At 37.5% G+C, this 6,000-nt stretch overlaps 1 protein-coding gene across 2 annotated transcripts in view; it reads right to left on the reverse strand.

Moving 5' to 3' along the window:
- Positions 1–994, reverse strand: part of LOC109401731 (mucin-5AC-like) — a 445,165-nt gene extending 444,171 nt beyond the window's left edge. For both annotated transcript variants that reach the window (XR_009998759.1, XM_062856730.1), the window contains exon 1: positions 890–994. The gene's annotated coding sequence lies outside the window, so the exon portion shown is untranslated. The remainder of the gene's footprint in view (positions 1–889) is intronic.
- Positions 995–6,000: the final 5,006 nt, after the last annotated feature.

A 6,000-nucleotide genomic window follows, 5' to 3' on the forward strand; every position in this document is an offset into this window, starting at 1 on the left:
ATTATATGTCAATAGGGCACGATCGGTGAAGTACTAGATTTGAAGTTGTGTTGTTTTCTCCATTTCTTCAACAACATAGTTACCCAAAGTTTTGTTCAAACTGCATCAAATTAGGCAAAGAATCATCATACCCACGCTTTTTGGGCCATTTTATTGCAGAAACGGATAATTTAACTTTTCATCACACAAAAATGCAATTCATTATTACAAATCTAGTACTTCACCGATCGTCTCCTATTATGCCAAATTTGGAGAACTATTCTGTTCTATTACGTAAATTGGTTCAATAACACCTTCCAGTATGGTAATAAATTTGAGTCACTGTATCCTCTTCGATCTGTTTTAAATCATCTCCCACACCCCATGAACAGTGTAACCGATTGTGCACTGTATTTCACCGTATAACATAACAAGACAGAACATCTTCTCCGATTGCCCCGTTTTTCTGCTCTCCTTCTGCCGGCAGCACTTTTCTCGCACACTTTAACTGGTTGGTATTTAGCATTCAATATTTTTTCTCGCTCCCTGTCATACTGCCCCGTAAATGCCGTCCACGGCAGTAAGTTGTAGACAACAAGATTCACCGCCACCGCAATTGCATCACGCGCCAGTTCAGCAACCATTATTGCTGCCGCACTGCACTCATTGCACCAAGCCACACCGATGATGATCGTCGAGATGAGACGAGGAATGCAAATCTACATCCCTCCTGGGAGCCGCCGCCGCCGTCGTCTACTTCCAAATAAGGCGGGCTCAGCATCATCCTCACCACAAGTGCATTCTCCGCGCCCCAAACAACTCGATCAATTCAAGACTCAACGGAAAACATCGCAAAAAAAACGGTTCAAACTTGCATCCATGCATGACACGGCAGCGAGCAAACACTTACACAAATTATAATGCACCCCAACCAAAACGACGTCGTCGCAGGCAGTCGTCTTCAAGCTGACGTAGAACTTCCCTTAGCCTTTTCTAGGAACGAACACTTTTGGCGATCCTTCTAATCACCCAGAGAGACCGACGAATGTGATGATCATGCAAACTGTTATTACTGCACACGCGTCCGAGTCACTACTGTATGTATAAGAACACTGGCGAACACCGCGAATCGATTCCGTGCACGACCGTTTTCGGGGAGGATTTGATTGAAACTGAACTTTGCTGATTGCCGTCTGGGGTCTGGAAGTCACGCCGCCGTCGCCGCCGCTGTTGCTGAACTTCGCGCGCCGTTGGTACCTAGTAGTCGACGTCATCTCGCGAAGCAAGTTTTCGCGCAGCACGTTTCATGCCTAGGTAGTACTACAGATGGGGTGGCAGCGACGCATGCTTGCGCGCGCGCCTGAATCAGCGCCGCGACGTTGGGGAAGACGTCGTCGTCGTCGACGTCGTCGGTTGCTGCAGCGCGCCGGTTCGATCAGGAGGAAGCGTCGGTAGTAAACACTTAAAACAGATGGTGAGATGCTAACTAAAGTTACCGTAAGGTGGGGTTACATTGGTATTGGGTATCAATATTAGTTTTAGTATTTGTTTGATGTTTCTTCTTTACTGTTGTTGTGCCTGCTGTTCAACATGCTGACAGTGGTTGTCATAGAGTCTGGGATCATTTGGGCAATTGATCAGACGTTTTTTAAACTCTCAATGGTTTCCTTACTCGTATCGTGCTGTAGGAATCTGATACTATATGATGTTTGTAAGGAAATTATTTAAAGTATGCTTTATCTAGCAAAACAACTTCTGATTAATTTTGAGCCGTTGATTGATTTGACTTCGGTTTACGGTACTTCACCATGTCCTATTGATTGAAAAAATAAGTAAACGAAGATCGTACCGTGAATAAATATTCAATCTAATCTAAGGCGCTGTCAATAAACTACGCAGACTGATTTCCAGCCATTTCAGACCACCCTCTTCATCGTAGACTTTGGCCATACAATATTCTCGAAATTTGTATAAAGCGTAGACTTGGGATAGATTAGTTTATTGTATAATCGTACCTGCCACAGGATATGCGAATGTAAAACTGTCATTAGCAAAGTTATAGAACTGAGAATCAGACCGTGCTCCAGTTGGCATGTTACCACTAAAAAGAAGAAGAAAGATATTCTTACCAAATAAAGGTACTCTGTTTTACAGTTATTTAAACGGCTCTCTTTACGCTGCGTAGAGATGCTAAGATCGCTGCCATAAGTGAGTAAACATACAAGCCACCCGCGTGCGCGCGCCGCAGCGCTCAAAGAACTTATCGGTTGCGACTTCACGCTTGAGAGCGAAAACGTGGAGCTGTCGGTTGCTCGCTTGAAGTTAAGGGAGAGAAAAAGCTTTCAAAACACTGAGAAGCGTCGACGACGAAGCTTTCAGGAGAGGCTACTGAAGCTTTTGGCGAAGTGATCAGATAGGGATGATCAAATGGTAGGTAATTAGTGAAATAAATATTACTGATGTTCAATGCTGAGTTCAATTCGGAAAATAATCAATAGGGCAAATTGCAATAAACTGGTGCAAAAGCGTGGGTATTATGATTCCTTGCTTAATTTAATGCTGCTAGAGTAAAACTTTGTTGTTGAAGTTGCAAGAAATAGAGAATACAACAACACAGTTACTCAAAGTTTTGCTCAAGCAGCATCCAATCGGGCTAGCAATCTGTGTTTACCCAAAAACCGTTGACTTTTTTGTTAAACTTTTAAGGACAGACTTGTTACAATCCCAAAATGGCCGACTTTAGCACCTACTCACGATTTCAAGCGAACAAATCTCTTCGTAAACAAAACCAGCACCCCTGAGTTTCTTGTTTTAAGCTTATTACGAGTGAACAAGAACAGAATTATAAAATGCTCTGCTGTTTGAAGCTTTCTTCTTGAGATTAGTGCGTCAAAAGTTCTGATGCACTGTTGAAGCGGGATTTCAAGACGTTTGTCCTTAATGCTATTTTTCAAAAGTACCATTTATATTGCTCCAAAATAATCAAAACATCATTGGAATTGAAATATGTTCTTCATATGGTGAATTTCTTATAATTTCGAAGCAGCAGCAAATAAGGTATAACGAGAGTTGGAGTGTGTCCACCATAAACACAAGTGAATTTTTACCTTATGGGCATTTTTTTTTTATTATCGTACAAATTGGTACCATGGTTCTCAGAATTTAATTAAATTTTTTTTCACAGGTGGGGTTCATATATATATATATATATATGACATTGGCGTAACTAGAGGGGGGCCAGGGGGGCCAGGCCCCCCCCCCCCCCCCAGAAATTTTTCATGACTTTATATATGGAAATTAGAAAAAATCTGAAAACCACTGTCGTGGTGACAAACATTGATCTATAATAGACATTTATTTGGCATAATATGTGTTTAAATTGACAGTTATTGGAGACAATTCTCAACTTGTTACTATTTACAAGATCATTGTCTAAAATGGTCTATGTAATTAGTTAGTTTTGTTTGGAAATATTATATAACCAGAATTATATAAAAAGCAATACTTTCTACATCTTTTTTTTTTAAATCGCTGAGAAATTAAATCTAAATGATAATTTCCAGGGATTCCATGATGAGTATCGTTAAGAATCTTTGAATTTTCTAGCAGCATTACCGCAAAATATGGTGAGTGCTTCTTTATGGAATTCAAGTATCATGTGGGAAAAAAATGTGGTTGAATTTGCAATGGAATTCCAGCAAAAGTTTTTCAATTCCTAGTGAGAATAGATGTCACATAATAAGAAATGATCCATGTAGCTGAAGCGTAAACGCAAGTGCATTCATTCAAACCATGCTGGATGTGATTTCTAGTCGGTCACTATTAATTTCTTTTATTTCGTGGGCAAGGGGTATTTTTGCGTCGAACAAACAACGCACAAATTGAAATGGTCATTGAGGAAGATTTATTAGGTATAAAAGCTGGTGCTGCAATGGGTAATCTTGAAGGTATTCATGATTGGACTTGTGAAAGACTTGGTATTCATGAGATAATTGTGAAAGAATTCCTAGATGACTTCTTGGAGAATTTCTTGGCTTCTGCACAGCTAATCGCGTTCGGTAATTTTTACCGAAATCTCAACCGCTGAGCGTTCGGTAATGGATTTTTACCGAAATTATGTAGATAAATAACAAATTCCGGTAAAATGTTATCGTTTATCTATCAAACTCTAACGAACTTCGGTAAAAGTTACTACCTTTACCGAATTTTTCCTGTAAAACAAACTTAACGGTTGAGATTTCGGTAAAACATTACCGAAGTCGGTGATATTGTCTAACTGTGTGTGTCCCTCTAAAAGTATCTAAAAGAATTTCAATACAAATCGCTGGAGCAATTCCTCTAAAAATCCTTCAAATTATTCAAAAAATCTACAAGTAATCCTAAAAACAACGCTGGGGTGAATTCCTGAAAAACATTATGAACGGACTACTGAAATTTTTTTAACTTACCGCTGAATAAATTTTTGAAAAATCCCTAGTGAAATTTCGGAAGAAATCATTACAAGAATTCTCGGAGCAATACCTGCAGGAATCCCTGGAGTAATTTCTGAAAGTATACCTGGAGGAATCCCTGGAAGAATTCCTGGAGGAATCTGAAGAGCAATTATGCGAGGAATTTCAGGAAAAAAAAATCTGAAGAATCCGCATCAGAAATCTCTGTAGATATTACTAGAAATTTTTTAGATGAATTTTTGGAGGAATTTCTGGATGCATTCCTGGAGGAGTTCTTCGAGAAATCACAGGAAGAATTCCTAGATGTATTTCTGGAGGAAATCTCCAGGAAATCTTCCCGGAAAAATTCCATGCAGAATCTCTTTAATAGTTACTGGACTAATGCCTGAAGCATTAGAGGATTTTTTTTTATTATCGTACAAATTGGTACGAAGGTTCTGAAGGCTGACGATTTTTTTCATAGGTTGGGATCATATATATTTGGAAAACTAAATTGCAAAAATCAGGGTCGCCTAATTTTCCAAAAAACTCCAGTGAAAAACAAACATTTTCCACAGACACCACCTAAGGACTTTTCAATTTATAAAACGGACAACTTGCTTGTGCGACATCTTTTTTATTTTTCAATAAAATCATTATCAGTTTTTTGCATAACTTTATATAGCTATTCTCAAATGTGGGAAAAATATAACATTAAGCAAAATGTTCTTTATCGTGTAACTTAAGCAGTTTTCGTAAAACATCAATAAACACTCTTTTCATAAAATTTCCACATGCTAATCATGCATATTTTCATGAAGTTTTTAATGTATTGGAATCTTATACTATTCTACTCAAGGTAAAGTTCAATAGTTGGTTAGTAATAATGCATCAAGCAGCCACCAGTTTGATATAGTAAATTGCCTTGTTTACAAAGAAATTATTAAAAAATATTTATTTAAGTCCTTTGATGCAATAGCATAACGGATTCGGCTAAAAATTGGTCCAGAGTCGAAGAATATTTCTTTCTGAATGAGGCAGAAGAAAAAAATACTTTAATTGCATTCTCATCAAAAATTTAATCCATAAAGATGGTCATTGTAAAAAAAATGCATACTATTTGTTCTATTGATGCAGATTTTCGACTCTAGCGAATCTTGTTATTATTTCTTTTCAACAAATTTGGTCCTATGTTATTGTACTTTATTTAATAACAATCAGATATATTATTTTTTATTTCCAACATCATTGTTATGTAAAATTTACATCAGGTTTCATTGTTATTTGGAAGAACCTTCAAAGAACGAAACTGTTTTGATTACTGTGCCTGTAATGGCACACAGTAACCAAACCAGCAATGCTCCTAATAGTTCTCTGCATTTGAAACCTCATTATTCCTTCTGGAATATTATAAATAATGGATACATAAAAACTGGATATATATCCAGTAAAATGGTTTATTGTATATGTTAATGCCCTTTTTGCTTTACAATTGAATTTTAATAAAAAAAATCGAATCTCACTTGAGACTTTAATATATTAAAAACTAATTTTCCAGTTGAATTTAAACTTCGCCAGAATGTTTATTACT

Source organism: Aedes albopictus, chromosome 3 (genome assembly GCF_035046485.1).
Source record: "Aedes albopictus strain Foshan chromosome 3, AalbF5, whole genome shotgun sequence".
In the NCBI taxonomy this organism is placed as follows: Eukaryota; Metazoa; Arthropoda; class Insecta; order Diptera; family Culicidae; genus Aedes; species Aedes albopictus.